General features: G+C 39.2%; 1 protein-coding gene across 3 annotated transcripts in view; it reads left to right on the top strand.

The window, feature by feature from the left end:
* Positions 1-16,953, top strand: part of LOC102909385 (broad substrate specificity ATP-binding cassette transporter ABCG2) — a 123,351-nt gene that overhangs the window by 58,994 nt on the left and 47,404 nt on the right. The window contains exon 1 of one of the 3 annotated variants that reach the window (XM_076566871.1): positions 2,729-2,750. The exons of the other annotated variants lie outside the window; for them this stretch is intronic. The gene's annotated coding sequence lies outside the window, so the exon portion shown is untranslated. Of the gene's footprint in view, positions 1-2,728; positions 2,751-16,953 lie in introns of those variants that run through there. 3 annotated transcript variants of the gene reach the window in all.

The raw sequence follows: 16,953 nt of genomic DNA on the forward strand, positions 1-16,953 counted from the left end.
TGGGAAGCTGAGAGAATATCAGATTTTGAGCTCATAGTTAATTTACTTATGAAGACAAAAGAAATATTTAGGGAATGATATTCAGTGGTGGTAGTATACCAGTTGTTTAAAATAGAAATGAGACCCTCAGTGGTGGCACTCACCTTTAGGCAGAGGCAGGTGGATCGCTACGAGTTCTAGGCCAACCTGGTCTACAAAGCGAGTTCCAGGACAGCTAGGGCTGTCACACAGAGAAACCCTGTCTAGAAAAAAAAACAAAACCAAAAACAAACAAACAAACACCCAAAAATAAGTAAATAAAATAGAGATGAGTGGTTATGGATAGATCAAAATTATTTCTCCTGCTCCAGTGATGATAATCTTAATGAGTATGGTTATTTTCTCATGCAAAGCAAAGGTAACCTTGGTGAGATTAGACCCTATGGACCATGGGTTGGTCCTCTGAGCCTGGGGATATGGCTAGAAATTAGTCTTAGTAGCATCAGGTAATTAAAGTGTCCTATATCTTCAAGTTACCCTGCAGGTTAAAAATTGCAACAGCCTTTGTGACTTCTCTCTTGAAGGCACTCTAGGTGGATGAGGAAAGTTCCCCAAGGGCTCTGTGAACCTAACTGTCCTTAAGGGCATCTGTCCTGGTGCCTGGGCCACCGTGATTATACTGCAGGCTGGGGAAAAGAAGGGATGGAAAGAAAGGGGCGACAGAGTTATTTTAAAGGAAGAAGAAAACATTTCACTTTGCATGCACCGTTCCATTAGGTTGACTTAAAATCTTCGTATCCTGGACTAATTACAAGGAGTGGACTTCAGTGTGCCCTAGAGGGCTTCCTACATGCAAGTAAGTGTGTTGCACAGCCAGCCACTCTCAGGCTTGCACTCAAGCTGCTGGGTAGGCATTTTAATCACACCGTTATAGGCAAGGAAATCGAGAGTTGCAGCAGAAAAAGACTGCTGAATTTTTATCAGTGTTCACCATGCCTGGCTGTCTCTGCTTATCTTACCCGTTCCCCTCCCGCTCTTTCCCTCCTTCCCCCCCACCCCCATCCTCACCTAACTGTGTTGGGGGCTGGCAGAGGAGAACCTCAAATGTCCTTTCTCAGGCCATCACCTTGTTTTTTGAGAGGGTCTCCCGCTAGTCTGGAGCTCACCAAGTAGGCGTGGCTGGCCTATCAGCTGTCTCTGCCCAGTGCTCCCTCACCAGCCCTGGCATTACAACGCAGGTCTGAATATTTACAAGTCCTTTTCTGACTGAGCTCTCTCCTCGGTCCAGGAATGCGTATTTTCTATATATCCTGTAAGTCCTTAGTAGCTCACTATAAAGGCATGCAGGGAGAAGAGACTGTATGAGTTGATGGGGAGACGTAGACCGAGCTTGGGTCTATAAACAGTGCCATTCCTTCTCTACCATTAAATAAGTCACTTCGTATCTGTATGACAATTTCTTCTTGAGACCAGGGAACACAGGAGTTAGGATGATCCATATTTTATTTAAGGAACCCTGGATGGGTCATTTGAAGTTCCAGGAAAGTAGTACATTGGGCTGTGGACATTTAGTATTTTTGTCTGACTTGTCACTAGAAATGCTAAATGAGTCAGTTGTTTAAGCTTTTGTCCTGTGTAAGTATTAAACACGTGGAGTCACGCATAACCTGGAAAAAGGTTAAAGTGCTGCGGACCCGATTCTAGCAGATCAGTGGCTCACATCCTCTCTTGCCAAGCTGAGTTTATAGTTGTGAGGCTCAAAGAAGACAACATGATGTTTAGAAACTGCAAAATATTATATCTGTAAATAACAGTGTATAGAATACTATATTAAATATTAATTTAAAATTGCAATCAATATGAAACTATTGAGATGGCTTGTATACTAATTAAAATCTGCTGTATCATATACAGCATGTCTTAGTTCACACTATTCACATTTCAAGTAACATACAGCTCAAGTCACACATAGCTCGTGGGCACTATTTTAGATAACACAGCTCTAGGGACATTAAATTGGTACTCTGATAGAAGTTAATTTAGGTTGACTTTTTACCTTAAAATTTACTTGTGGTTGCAGCCTCTTGCTTTTAATAACTAAAAGCTTGTTTCTAAAAATTATCATTAATAAACACAAAGAATACAATCACAGGAAGAGTAGGAACTGGGGGAGTAAGATATCCCTATTATTTCAGTGTGCACCTACAGTGGTAGGAAGTCTAAGAGACCCTCCTCTTTGTTTTGCCAACGTGTGATCTGAGTTAGATTTATGGTCTCTCTGCCCCTTTGATCCTGTTCCGTACATGGAGATGATGTTACTGTGGTAGAAAAATATAGTTGATCTTTGCCCCATCGCAGTCAGAGACCTCCCTGAATCCTTAGCACCTTCTGAGATTCCGTGTCTTTTGTTATGCTTAATGAGGTTAGGTCCCAGCATTCATCTTCAGGTTGCACCCCCACCCCAACACCAGCCAGAGTGGCCAGTTCATTCACATTACAGTTTAAATGAGTGAGCTGGCCTAGGGTGGGGCTCCCGGGTAGTCTTAGGATGGACTTGACCTCAGAAAGGACTAGTGATGAGAGAGTTAAGACTTTTAGCTCCACCTGTGGACCTCCGGAATGGGAGGGAGGGGGCTGGTGGTTCAGGTCTATAAAACTTCTTAAGCAGTAATATCTGGACAGAAAGTTTGGCTTGCCTGGGCCATCTCTCAGCTCCACTGAGATAAAAGCTGAAGGATAAAAGCTGAAGACCCTGACTGACATCTCTGAGAGTAGGTATTTTTCTTGTCATTCCTCTGTGTCCTTTATGACAACTGTCCTTTTGTTTTGTTTTGTGCTTTTTGAGACAGGGTCTCACTATGTAGCTGTTGTGGGCCTGGAACTTGTTCTATGTAGACCAGGCTGGCTTTGAACTTTTAGTTATTTCCCCTTCCTCTCTGCCTCCCAACTGCTGGATTTGTAGATAAATGCTACCATGCTATGCTATCGGTATCTTGATACTCTGTTAAACTTAAGTAGTGTCTCCCTGCATTCTGTAAAGTTATCTATATTTATTCAACCCAAGAGAGGCTATGGGAAGCATGATTATAACCAGTCATTTAGAAGTACAGGTGACAACCTACTGCTTGGATGGATGTCTGAAATAGGGGCCATCTAATGGGACTGAGCCCTTAGCTGATGACTGAGTAATTAGAGATAGAATACAATTGAATTATTGGATATCAAGGCTGGTATTTGCTGGAAGGTTACTTGATGTATGTTCCTGTCTCTAATTCAGTTACAGGAATGTTCATTTTTATGAGAGTGTAGTAGAAGAGAAACTATATATTCTATATATCCAATATCCAATATACCACCTATGATAAATACTTCAAGTAAAATGTGTGCTTCAGAAATTATAAAGCAACAGATTACTTCTAGTTAAGAACTAGTAGCATAACTTGTCATGACTAAATCTAGTAGTACAGTTTAATTCACACCAACCTACTCATTCACCTCCACCCTCAAATCTAAGCTAGAAGTAAAATTTATTTGGCATGTGTGGTACTGATTTACACAGCAAATGAGTGCCCACCTTAGGCCGTGGATCCATTTCAGGACAGACCTTTTGTTGGCTACATAGTTAATTTCCCTAAATCTACACACAAGCCGTTCGTTATTTCTTGAATTCCGGGTATAGATACAGATCTCCCTTACCCCAAGAACGTGTACACAATCTTGCTTCAGAATTTCACCCGTGGAAGCAGAGTAATTATCCCCCAGTGTCAAAAATACTTAAACCTTAACTGAGGTTATTCAAATGGTTTTTTAACAACAACAATAACAAAAAAAAAAAAACAGTTGCCACCCTTTCTTTAATTCTTTTACTCTAAAAGTGAAAAGATGCAATAAACTGCCAGCATTTACTCCCCCTTTATATGTCAAAGGCATTCCCTGTAGCTTGGGCTCCAGGAGGGGCTCATGACTGACTTCATTTCAACTTCACAACTCAAATGTTTCAAGAAATGTTTTTGTATTTTTTTTCTTTATAAAACAATACATTGCAAAAATACATACAGCCTTGACTGAGTTGTACAAATTTAGATTTAAAATATCTTCAAGATCAAAGATTATGCTTTCAAGAAAAAAAAAGATTATGCTTTCCATATAAACACTGAGGAATGTTGTTTATTTTCTTATTTGTCTTAATTTTGAAGCATATGTTGACTTACTAAAAAGTTGCAAGACAGTCTAGTCCAGAGCAGTCTGATAATTTGCGTAACTCTAACAGAGCTAATGGAACTAATCATCTAATGTTAGTACAGTACTGTAGTAATGGTCACTGGGTACCCCATTTCACCTTCTCTTGTCTTTCCATCGTTTTGATCTAGGTTCATCTGAATTTGCCACATCATGGTTGGCTGCTATATATTTAGTTTCTTCCAATGTATTTAACACTTCCAATATATAAAACAAGCCTTATTTTACTCATGATCTTGACGCTAGAGAAGCCATTAGTCCATTCATATGCACCGCCTTTGTATTTGATACCTTCTCAGGACTAGATTGATACTCTAGTTTTTTGGAGGAGGACAATGTCACAAAAGTGAAGTTCCTGGCTAAGTGCATCCCGTCAGTATACCAGGGTATGAGAGGCTGATGCATCTTCTCACTGATGGTAATCCCCTTGGTGAAGGATTTTACTTTTCTCTCTGTAAATAAGGTGTGTCTTGGGAGACACACTTGAACTGTGTATATCTTCTTTCTTCTTAAACTTCTGTTCAGCGATTTTGGCACACAGTTGCAGAACATGTTGCACATTGTAGTTTTACTGATATGTTTTAAAAGGAGTTTCACCCCTGTGTCTCCAAATTTTTTTCTCCAAGGAGCAGCTCAGTGTACCTTTCCTTCACTTATTAACTCTTTGGGTCAGTACTGACTTGGAATTTTATTTTGTATGTTGGGCCATAATCCAGTATTTTCCCTGTTTGATTTGCTGGTCAGATTGTCCCAGTTTTTGATGCCAGGTTTGACATCTATGCTGTTTTTATATATTCACCTCTCCCGTCATTTTTGGAAGTATTTCCTTTGCCTCTGGTATCGCACTAATTTAAAGGCTCTTTGTCATGTATCAAACCTGGCACTCTGATTATGTTTATTTAGAATGACGTTAAAAACCAAGTTTGTTCTTGGTACCGAGTGTCCTCTGAGCCTCTGTTTGATGTTGTGAATGGAATCCAGGACCCTGTGCCTCTGTGCATGCTAGTGCCTCCCTTATGTGATCCCCACACAGACTACTACTAGGTAAGACCTGATCGTAGTCGTCATTTTGGATTCCTTCTTAAGAATCCACGAGGGAAATTCTGAGGAGGAAATAAAACTGGCAAGATTTAGGAGTTTAAGTGAATGTCCCCTTTTTAAATTAAATATTGACCTAATAAGTATTATAAAATATATAGTCCACACATTAGCTTCTGCTTATTATTCTGACAAGGAACCAGGAATATTTTGTTAGCTAAGTAGCTTCATTAAATCACATACTAATAACTGAATGTATGTGAAAGGAAGTTGTGTAGAACCTGAGATTTTCAAAGTGTCCGTACACCAATTATGAAGCTTTTTCCTCTTTAGTGTTATCTTGGGACAAGTCTTTAATCTTGCTTCTTCCTTCTCAAAATAAATGTCCTTGGCAATATTTTTATTTCCTGTGCTCCCCCCCCCCCCCAAGTTCAGAACAGAATGTAACATACCCAGAATTTGAGACACTCTTCTTCTATGCTTTTTAACCTGTTGGCAAAGTGTTGAGTTAAATTTCAAGTCCATATTTACTCTGTTCCTGTTAGCAGTGGAACAGTACCACCATGATGTATTATAGAGGGCACAGCTGGTAGAAAACACTAAAAACTAGAATTGTTAAACATGCAGGCTTTTTTCTTCAAAGGAAGGAAATGACCCTGTTCTCCCAGAAGGCCGGAGTGAATGTTGTCTAACAATCTGCTGATCCTTTGCCGTTCTATGGAGTCAGCCTTTACCGGAATCCCCCATTATCCTAAGCAGTCCTCTCAGTCAGTAGAACCATCTTATGCTTAGTACAAATCCTTCCTCCCTAGACCCTTACCCTGAGTACTGTCTGTCAGTCACTAGAACTTATTCTTATGGTAAAGGTCGCAGGTGCTTTGCTAAAAGAGATGCACTTTGCAATGGTATTTTGATGTAGCCAAACCAAAAGCTTTGTTGTGGTATTTGTCACGTAGACACTTTCCCCCAATGTTTTACTATGTTTAAATGTAAGAAAAATAAACCACTTGATCAGACTTGGCCTGAGTTTTATTCTTAATCTCACCCTGATTGTTTCTTGCCTCGGGGCTTTCAGGTACTGCCCCCCCACACACACACAATGCATTATGGGATTTGAAACAATGTGCACATGAATTAGAGGTTTCCCCTGCTGTCATTACAGGTGCCACTGTGATTTTTGTGGAACACACACCTGATTTAAAATACATTTACTAATGTAGGCTTCATAATTTTGAAAAACAGTGCTGCGGTTGACTTCTGATTTTCTGTTTATGTTTCTTGACATCTGATTATGATTACATCTATTGAGTTATAAACTGGAAGTGAATAGGAATACAGATCTTAATGTGGTGGAGATGTACTAGACACGTATTAGACTCTTGAGGAAGGATTGGGTGGTAGACTCCGTGCTGTGTAGTGTAGCTTCCTGTAAAATTCTGATTCGGAAACTCAGCTTCACATTTGCCTGGTTCTCTTGTTTTTGCTTTAGATCTCAGGATCTACAATTCTGTGGTCACTCCCCTTTGACTGCTGCTCAGCTTCCCATGATGCCAGTTCGGGTTAGAGTGCTCAGATGGTGTTGTTTAGGGCTGTCCTTACTTTTCACATATCTGGAGCTAAGTTTCTCCACTTGTATTTTGTATTTTATTTTGTTTGTAGTTTAGTAATAACGACCATAATACTTCTCATTCTTACTATGTCGGCGAGTGATATTAACACCTGTGGCACATTGTGAGTCTTTTATTTATAGGAACCATTGAGAATAGGGTATGAGGAGATCTGAAGGATCCAAAAGTAATAGATGTTGTTAGGTCTTCTTTTTTAGTAGCTATAATCTGCTGGCAAATTCAATTTTTTTTTAATTTATTTTTTAAATTACACTCATCACTCATGATATTCATTACTTACACTCATGATATTAATCACATTTGTGGTATTCATAGATTACATTCGTAGTATTCATTCAATTATCTATCTATCTATCTATCTATCTAAATATATATTAATTTTAAATGTTGAATGTCATTTCTTGAAGGGGGTAGGAGGTTAAATACAGGCTTACAGCACAATGGGAAGACCCCTGAGGGCAGAAGTTCGCTACTGATGTTTTAAAATCTTGCATCTAAGCTGTTAACGCCCATTATTCAGGATACACAGACAAGGAACTTCCCTTAAGCATTCAGGAGGGTTGAATCTGGCAGAGAATTAGCATTGGGAGGATATCAAGGTCAAGGTCCACAAGCAAGGCAACAGTTACTCAAAACAGGGGCCAGGACCCTGCAGGTCCCCCTTTTATTAAAAAATGAGCTTCTGACTTGGGTTGCGTGGGACGTCAGCAGGTCACCTTACCTGTCATGGAGATGCCTGCCCAGGCCACACAGGTGCTCTGTCTTAGGTTGGTGAGTGCCCCCAGGCATTACCTGTCTCTGAATACTCATTATCATACTGGCTCAATCATGTGTGAGCTGCATGGCTAATTGCTGCCAAAGATCTCAAAGTGGCGCTGGGCTTGCAATCTGTGTGTTCGATACAGAAAAGACCAACAGAGGTCCTATCTCACCCATAGCCAGTAGGCTAAAGGCAACTGAGCCATTCCCTTCCTTAACGAGCCATACTGTACGTTGGAGTCCTTGTAAGATAGTATCCCAAAAGCAACTGGAACTTGAGTTTATAAGTTTATAATTTTCAAAGCCAATCGAGATGTATATAACTACTGAATTAAATTTATCATGCCCAATAGAATGAAAGATTAACTAACTGTGGAAGCTACTTTTGTTGCCAGGATCTCCACTGTGCTAGCTGTAGTTAGCAATTATGAATTGGTAATCCCAGAAACAGTAGCAGCGGTGTGTGCCATTGTTATAACAGCAACAGCGGCAGCAGCAATGTCAGATTCTCTTCAGGATTGTGTGGACATCCACTGGCATGGATACAACTCCAGGAATACGAACCGTCAAGACCCATTTTTCTTGATCCCAGCATGACTTTAGCTGGCAGCTCTTCTGGAGAATCCAATCTCATGGCTACAGTTCCTAGGCTTACATTAATGCTTGCTAAAGCTAGCCATATTGGGCTCTCAATCTCCATTGGCATCAGAAGGGTAAATTTTTTCATGGAGACCCATTAGGTCTCTGTCATGTTGGGCTTCAGCAGCAGCCACAGGGCGCGTTCAGTGCTCGGGAATCCAAAGAGGAACCTCATTGTCCTGAGGAAAGACATAAACCAAACTCCGGGGACACACTAACACTAGATCGAGTCTCCTTCACGTACTAGTAGAAAGATCCTTCCATCGCTCCAGAGGGTGATTTGCAACAGGAGCCCTCCAGTGCTTATCTGCATGGGATCCTCCAGCAGAATCCACAGATAAAAAAGTTTAAAATATATAAAACAAGGGAAGGAATAGAATGTGGAGAGGAATGATGAGTCCCTAGTTCTCTATTTTTTAACTTTAGTAAAAATGTTTGTTTGTTTGTTTAATATTTCAAATTTTTCTTTTATTTTTATTTTTTAAAATTAATTAATTAATTAATTATTCTGTTATCAGCTTGATAGAGTATGTATTCTTATCTCAACAGTGAGATGTTTCATTGAGGTTTGCTCAGTAATTTCGTAAAACCGAAATTTATTATAAGCCACAGTCGTCCTAGGGACCTCCATGCTATATATATAGCCTCCATGGTTCTGTGGGTTGTAGTCTGACTGTTCTTTATTTTATATCTAGAATCCACTTATGAGTGAGTACATACCATGACTGTCTTTCTGGGTTTGGGTTGCCTCACTCAGGATGATTTTTTCTAATTCCATCCATTTGCCTGCAAATTTCATGCTTTCATTGTTTTTCTCTGCTGAGTAGTACTCCATTGTGTATATGTACCACATTTTTTTCATCCATTCTTCCGTTGATGGGCATCTAGGTTGTTTCCAGGTTCTGGCTATTACAAATAATGCTGCTATGAACATAGCTGAGCATGTATCTTTATGGTATGAATCAGCATTCCTTGGGTATATGCCCAAGAGTGGGATGGCTGGGTCTTGAGGTAGTTCGATTCCTAATTTTCTGAGAAACTGCCATACTGATTTCCACAGTGGTTGTACAAGCTTGCATTCCCACCAACAGTGGAGGAGTGTTCCCTTTGTTCCACATCCTCTCCAACATTGACTGTCATTGGTGTTTTTGATCGTAGCCATTCTGACAGGTGTAAGGTGGTATCTCAGAGTCGTTTTGATTTGCATTTCTCTGATGATTAAGGAAGTTGAGCATTTCTTTAAATGTCTTTCAGCCATTTGTGATTGTTGTTTTGTGAATTTTCTGTTTAGCTCTTTAGCCCATTTTTTAATTGGACTGTTTAGTATTTTGATGTTTAGTTTCTTGAGTTCTTTGTATACTGTGGAGATCAATCCTCTGTCAGATGTGGGGTTGGTGAAGATCTTTTCCCATTCTGTTGGCTGTCTTTTTGTCTTATTGACTGTGTCTTTTGCCCTGCAAAAGCTTCTCAGTTTCGAGAGGTCCCATTTACTAATTGTTGTGCTCAGGGTCTGTGCTGTTGGTGTTTTATTTAGGAAATGGTCTCCGGTGTCAATGCATTCAAGAGTACTTCCTACTTTCTTTTCTATTAAGGTTAGTGTAACTGGATTTATGTGCAGGTCTTTGATCCACTTCGACTTGAGTTTTGTGCATGGTGACAGATATGGATCTATTTATAATCTGTTACATATTGACATCCAGTTATGCCAGCACCATTTGTTGAAGATACTTTCTTTGTTCCATTGTATAGCTTTGGCTTCTTTGTCAAAAACCAGGTGTTCATATGTGCATGGATTAATGTCAGGGTCTTCAATTCGATTCCATTGGTCCGTATGTCAGTTTTTATACCAGTGCCAAGCTGTTTTTTATTACTATAGCTCTATAGTAGAGTTTGAGATCAATGATGGTGATGCCTCCAAAGGTTGCTTTATCATATAGGATTCTTTTAGCTATCCTGGGCCTTTTGCTTTTCCATATGAAGTTGAGTATTTTTCTTTCCAAGTCTGTGAAGAATTGTGTTGGGATTTTGATGGAGATTGCATTGAATCTGTAGGTTGCTTTTGGTAAGATTGCCATTTTTACTATGTTAATCCTACCTATCCATGAGCATGGGAGATCCTTCCATTTTCTGATATCTTCTTCAATTTCTTTCTTTAGAGATTTAAAGTTCTTATCAAAAAGGTCCTTCACTTGTTTAGTTAGTGTTATCCCAAGGTATTTTATATTATTTGTGGCTATTGTAAAGGTGATGTTTCTCTGACTTCTTTCTCAGCCCTTTTATCATTTGTGTATAGGAGGGCTACTGATTTTTTTGAGTTGATCTTGTATCCTGCCATTTTACTGAAGGAGTTTATCAGCTGTAGGAGTTCCCTGGTAGAGTTTTTGGGGTCACTTATGTATACTATCATATCATCTGCAAATAGTGAAAGTTTGACTTCTTCCTTGCCAATTTGTATCCTTTTGATCTCCTTTTGTTGTCTTATTGCTCTAGCTAGAACTTCTAGTACTATATTGAATAAATATGGGGAGAGTGGACAGCCTTGTCTTGTTCCTGAATTTAGTGGTATCGCTTTGAGTTTCTCTCCATTTAATTTGATGTTTGCTGTTGGCTTGCTATAAATTGCCTTTATTATGTTTAGGAATGTTCCTTGTATTCCTGATCTTTCTAAGACCTTTATCATGAAGGGGTGTTGGATTTTGTCAAAGGCTTTTTCAGCATCTAAGGAGATGATCATGTGTTTTTTTTTCTTTCAGTTTGTTTACACTGACAGATTTTCGTATGTTGAACCATCCTTGCATCCCTGGGATGAATCCTACTTGGTCGTGATGCATAATTGTTTTGATGTATTCTTGGATTCGGTCTGCCAATATTTTGTTGAGTATTTTTGCATCAATGTTCATGAGGGAGATTGGTCTGTAGTTCTCTTTCTTTGTTGCATCTTTGTGTGGTTTGGGCATCAGGGTAATTGTAGCCTCATAAAAAGAGTTTGGTAGTGTTCCTTCTGTTTCTAATGTGTGGAACACTTTGACGAGTATTGGTATTAGTTCTTCTTTGAAAGTCTGGTAGAATTTTGCACTGAAACCATCTGGTCCTGGGCTTTTTTTGGTTGGGAGACTTTTGATAGCTGTTTCTATTTCTTTAGGGGTTATTGGTCTATTTAAATGGTATATCTGGTCTTGATTTAATTTTGGTATGTCGTATTTATCCAGAAAATTGTCCACTTCTTCCTGGTTTTCCATTTTTGTGGAGTACAGGTTTTTGAAGTATGATCTGATGATTCTCTGGATTTCCTCATTGTCTGTTGTTATGTCTCCCTTTTCATTTCTGATTTTTGTTAATTTGGGTGCTCTCTCTTTCTTTGCCTTTTGGTTAATTTGGCAAGGAGTTTGTCTATCTTGTTGATTTTTTTCAAAGAACCAACTCTTTGTTTCATTGATTTTTTTGTATTGTTCTCTTGTTTTCTATTTCGTTGATTTCAGCCCTCAATTTGATTATTTCCTGGTGTCTATTTCTCCTGGGTGAGTTTGTTTCTTTTTGTTCTAGAGCTTTCAGTTGTGCTGTTAATTCATTGGTATGGGATTGCTCCATCTTCTTTATGTGTGCATTTAGAGCTATGAATTTTCCTCTTAGCACTGCTTTCATAGTGTCCCATAAGTTTGGTTATGTTGTACTTTCATTTTCATTGAATTCTAGGAAATCTTTAATTTCTTTCTTTATTTCTTCTTTCACCCATTGATGTTTCAGGTGGGCATTATTCAGTTTCCATGAGTTTGTAGGTTTTCTATAATTTTTGTTGTTGTTGAGGTCTAACTTTAAGGCATGGTGGTCTGATAAGATACAGGAGGTTATTCCAATTTTTTTTGTATCTGTTGAGATTTGTTTTGTGGCCAAACATGTGGTCAATTTTTGAGAAGGTTCCATGAAGTGCTGAGAAGAAGGTATATTCTTTTGTGTTAGGATGGAATGTTCTGTAGATATCTATTAAGTCCATTTGAGTCATAACATCTTGTAAGTCCTTTATTTCTTTGTTAAGTTTCAGTCTGGTAGATCTATCTTTTGGTGAGAGTGGTGTGTTAAAATCTCCCATTACTAATGTGTGGGGTTTGATGAGTGTTTTAAACTTTAGTAGTGTTTCTTTTATGAATGTGGGTGCTTTTGTATTTGGGGCATAAATGTTTAAAATCGAGACTTCATCTTGGTGGATTTTTCCTGTGATAAATATGTAATGTCCATCCTGATCTCTTTTGATTGATTTTAGTTTAAAGTCTATTTTATTAGATATTAGGATAGTTACACCAGCTTGTTTCTTAGGTCCATTTGCTTGGAAAGCCTTTTCCTAGCCCTTTACTCGGACGTAGTGTCTGTCTTTGAAGTTAAGGTGTGTTTCTTGTATGCAGCAGATGAATGGGTCCTGTTTTCTTATCCATTCTGTTAGCCTGTGTCTTTTTATAGGTGAGTTGAGACCATTGATATTTATGGATATTAATGACCAGTGATTATTAATTCCTGTTATTTTTTGTGGTTGTGTTGTGTTGTCCTTCTTTGGTGTATGTTGGTGTGGAATTATCTATTGCTTGATTTTTCATGGATGTGTTTAGCTTCTTTGGGTTGGATTTTCCCTTCTAGTGCTTTCTGTAGGGCCGGGTTTGTGGACAGGTATTGATTAAATCTGGTTTTATCCTGGAATATTTTGTTTACTCCGCCTAGGGTGATTGAGAGTTTTGCTGGGTATAATAGTCTGGATTGGCATCCGTGGTCTGTTAGTGTCTGCATAACATTTGTCCATGATCTTCTAGCTTTCATAGTCTCTATTGAGAAGTCTGGTGTTATTCTGATGGGTTTGCCTTTATATGTTACTTGGTCTTTTTCCTTTGCGGCTCTTAATATTTTTTCTTTGTTCTGTGTGTTTAGTGTTTTGATTATTATGTGGCAAGGGGACTTTTTTTTGGATCCAGCCTATTTGGTGTTCTGTAAGCTTCTTGTATCTTCATTGGTATTTCCATGAACCTACAAGTAGTAGAGGGTAGTCTTGAACTACTGATCCTCCTTCTTCTCCCTCCCAGATGCTGGGATTATAGGTGTGTAATAGCCTGGCTTCAGTTTTTCGGGATTTTGCTTTTATGAGATAGAGTCCCATGGTACCTTCAGACTCTCCTTTCGGCTGATGCTAGCCTTGAACTCCTGTGGGCCACCATGTGTACCTCACAAAATCCAACTTTTAGAAATTGTGTTTTTAATTGAAACTTTTGTGCGTTTATCGTTTGTTTATTTAGTGTGTGTGTGTGTGTGTGTGTGTGTGTGTGTGTGTGTGTGTATGTGTGTATGGTTCCATGTACCATTGTTCATATGTGGAGGTCAAATGACAACTTCAGGAAGTTGATTCTCTCCTTTTATTGTATGGGTCCCAGGGGTTGAACTCAGGGCATGTGGCTAGGTGGCAAGTGCATTTAACCGCTGAGCCTGACTTCTAGAAATTGTAGGTTTACCGTGTAATCTAAAGGAAATACGTGCCTGAGTAGGAGTCTTGCATTTACAGCTATGAATAAGAGATAGCTGAGGGTAAAGACCTTAGCAAGAATGGTCTTGCTCTGTGACCTCGGCTAAGTTGTTAAAGCTGTAACTCAAATATTTGTACCTGTAATTAGTGACCTTTGAGACTGTAAGAAGACCTTTGGAGGATGCTTTGAAGGGTTATAGCTATTTAACTTGATCTTGCTTTTCTTTTATTGTCCTGTTGGTATTTGAAATACTGAACAAAATAGTATGGAACTCACTTGAATAACAAATGTGGTGCTTCATAAAGTTTTATAGTTTCTTTTTAGAGATCAGGTCTAATTATTTGGGATTCACCTCATTTGTTTTGGGTGAGGAAAAAGACTGACTTCAGAGAATTATGAAAACAGACATGTTTCTTTCCAACGTTGCTCATGTTACAGATTTGTTATTCTCAGCTAGAAGAATGTAGCAGTTACCTGGGCAATGTTTATTTTAAATTTCATTTAAGTACTTGATAATTTTGAAGGAAATATAATACTATTTTAAAACTTTTTAAACAGGTGTGTTTGCATGCATGTGTGAGTGTGTGTATGCATGTGTGCATGCCACAGTGAATATGAGAAGGTCAAAGGATAACTTGGAGTTGGTTCTTTCCCTGAAACATGTGGGATCTTGGGATTGGACTTAGGTTATCAGGCAGTGACTACTCACTGAGCTGTTTCACCAACCCTATTTTATGCTATTTAGAAGCTTAGAAATAAATTTATTTGATAAAAGATATAGAAAAACTTACGGCTTTATAAAATTGTTGATAAGTAACCTAATAATAAAAATATATCCTAAGACAATAAATAATGTAGACTTGTATTATCCAGTTCAGCATCATATGTAGAAATTGAATTGAAATTAAGTAAGTCTGAATTTCTCAGTCACATTATTTGTTCCAAATGTTCCATATGCATCAGATGAATTATATCTGATGGACAGTGTTTGATTCTCCCTTACAGTTTGTCTCCTGATTGTTTATAAAGGAAGGGGGAAGAAGCACAGGCAATTTTTAAATTGAAAATAGATTTTTTTAAACACAGTGTATTCTGATTATAGTTTCCCCCTCACACAGCTTCGCCCTACTTCCCCAGCTACCCAAATCCATCACCTTTTGTTCTCTCATTAGCATCCAAACAGGCACCTAAAAATAATAGTAATAAGATAAAATAAAAAAACAAACCAGAATAGGACAAAACAAACCAGCAGAAGAAAAGAAACACATATAGACACAGACAGACACACATACAAATCCCATAAAAACACAAAAAATGGAAACCATGATATATACACAAAGGACCTGTAAGGTTTAAAAAAAAAAATCCCAGAGAAACCATGGCCTCCAATGGCCATTGAGTTCTTTGTGTTGGACATCTGCTACTGGACTTGGGGCCTGGTATGTGTCCCCAGAGAGACTGTGGGAGAAAACTAATTTTTCCTTTGTGAGCAGTTATCAATTAGAACTAGCTTCTGGGTTAGGGATGGGGGCATGTGTCCACTTCCCCTCTCAGAGCTGGGGCACACGTTATTTTTAGTCTGACTCTGTTGTATTTAGATGCAATACTGAAAACAAATTTCTTTAAAGACTTCTATTTGTGGAGTCCTTTACACACCAAGAACAGGGTTTTTGGTAAGTCATTTCTTACGTAATTTGTTGACTCACAGTTGCTAACTTTGAGCTTTGGTAGTGTGTACCTGTTGCTGGTGCTTCCTGATCTCCTTAGTTTCAGACACAGCATCAGGTCTCAGTCCCTGAACACCTTTGCCTACAGTGGAATAGAGGAAAAACTCTTCTCCTTTCTCAGGTTGCGTTGGAAACATGTGACGTGAATTGAGAAGAACGAGATCAATAAGGAAAATTATAGCTACACATTGAGAGAAAACTATAAATCAAAGGCGAAGCTTAGAGTTGGGGCCTACTTATTTACTTATTTATTGTTTGAGACAGGGTCTCACCCTGCCCAGCCTGACCTGAATTTCTGAGATGCTCCTGCCTCGGCCTGCTGAATGCTAGGATTGCGGGCCCATGCGTCACCTTCACCATTCACAGTTTTGATAGTGGAAGGGGGTGGGGGAGGGTTGGAGAAAACAAACCACGTTAAGACAATTAGGTCCTGGGCCTGCACGATGACTCAGTGCACAAAGCCACTTGCCTCCGAGCTTGACGGCCTGAGTTCAATCCCTGGGCCCCAGGTGTAGAAGGAAAGAACTGACTCACACAAGTTGGCCTTTGACCTCCCTCCATATGAGTGGGTGTGTGCACCGACACACGTACACGATGCTGCACACAAATAAATGTAACCAAATATTTTTTAGGACAGTAGATGGAAGATGGGATAGTTCTGTGACAGTGTCTGTAATTGGAATGAAACCCCCTCCCCACCTTGCAGCCCTAGAAAGACTTTTGGAGCCTTGCTTTCAGGCAGATGAGGCCTTTGGGGAATCTGAGTGCCTTAAGCTCAACATTACTTTTCTCCTCCTAACCCTCTCTGGCCTCGGGACTTGACTCCTTGTGAGTGTGCCCAGGCCTCTCCTGTGACCTCTCGCCCATTTAACAGTCTGTTTTATCTCTGCTGAGTGTCTGCCAAAACATTTCATTGACTAAGAATAGTCGACAGTGTAAGTTGGCCAGAATGTCTACCTGGAGGGGTGAGCTGTCGAAATAAGAGTGAAGGAAAGTGTCCCTATTCACAGATTGGTAAACTGAGAGAACACTCGATGAAGTTAGTGAGGAAAGCAAGGTCACTCAGAAGAGAGAAGATTGGGATGGGAAGCCCAAGACAGACATTTTTCCTCTGGGCTCTGAAACTGTTCTAGCTACCAAGCTTTAAACTAGGAAACTCTATCTACTAATGGTGCTGTACAGCAGCTCTGACTTGTACGCTTTACTAAGTCTAGACCTGTTGTGGAGGCTGCCAGAAAACTGTACACCAAAATACAGCTCTGTGGTATTTGGATTGACTCTAAATTTGTGGACAATGCTAAAGCTCTGTACCTGCCCTCCACTACATGTAAAGAGTATAAATATATAGTTTTATAATGTAAGTTTACATTTTTAAGGGAGCTGATATTTCTGTAGATGTTTGTCTGTGATAGCTCTTTCTTGGGGAGACTTACTGGTAAGACCTTA

The sequence above is a fragment of the Peromyscus maniculatus genome, chromosome 3, assembly GCF_049852395.1.
Source record: "Peromyscus maniculatus bairdii isolate BWxNUB_F1_BW_parent chromosome 3, HU_Pman_BW_mat_3.1, whole genome shotgun sequence".
NCBI lineage: Eukaryota > Metazoa > Chordata > Mammalia > Rodentia > Cricetidae > Peromyscus > Peromyscus maniculatus.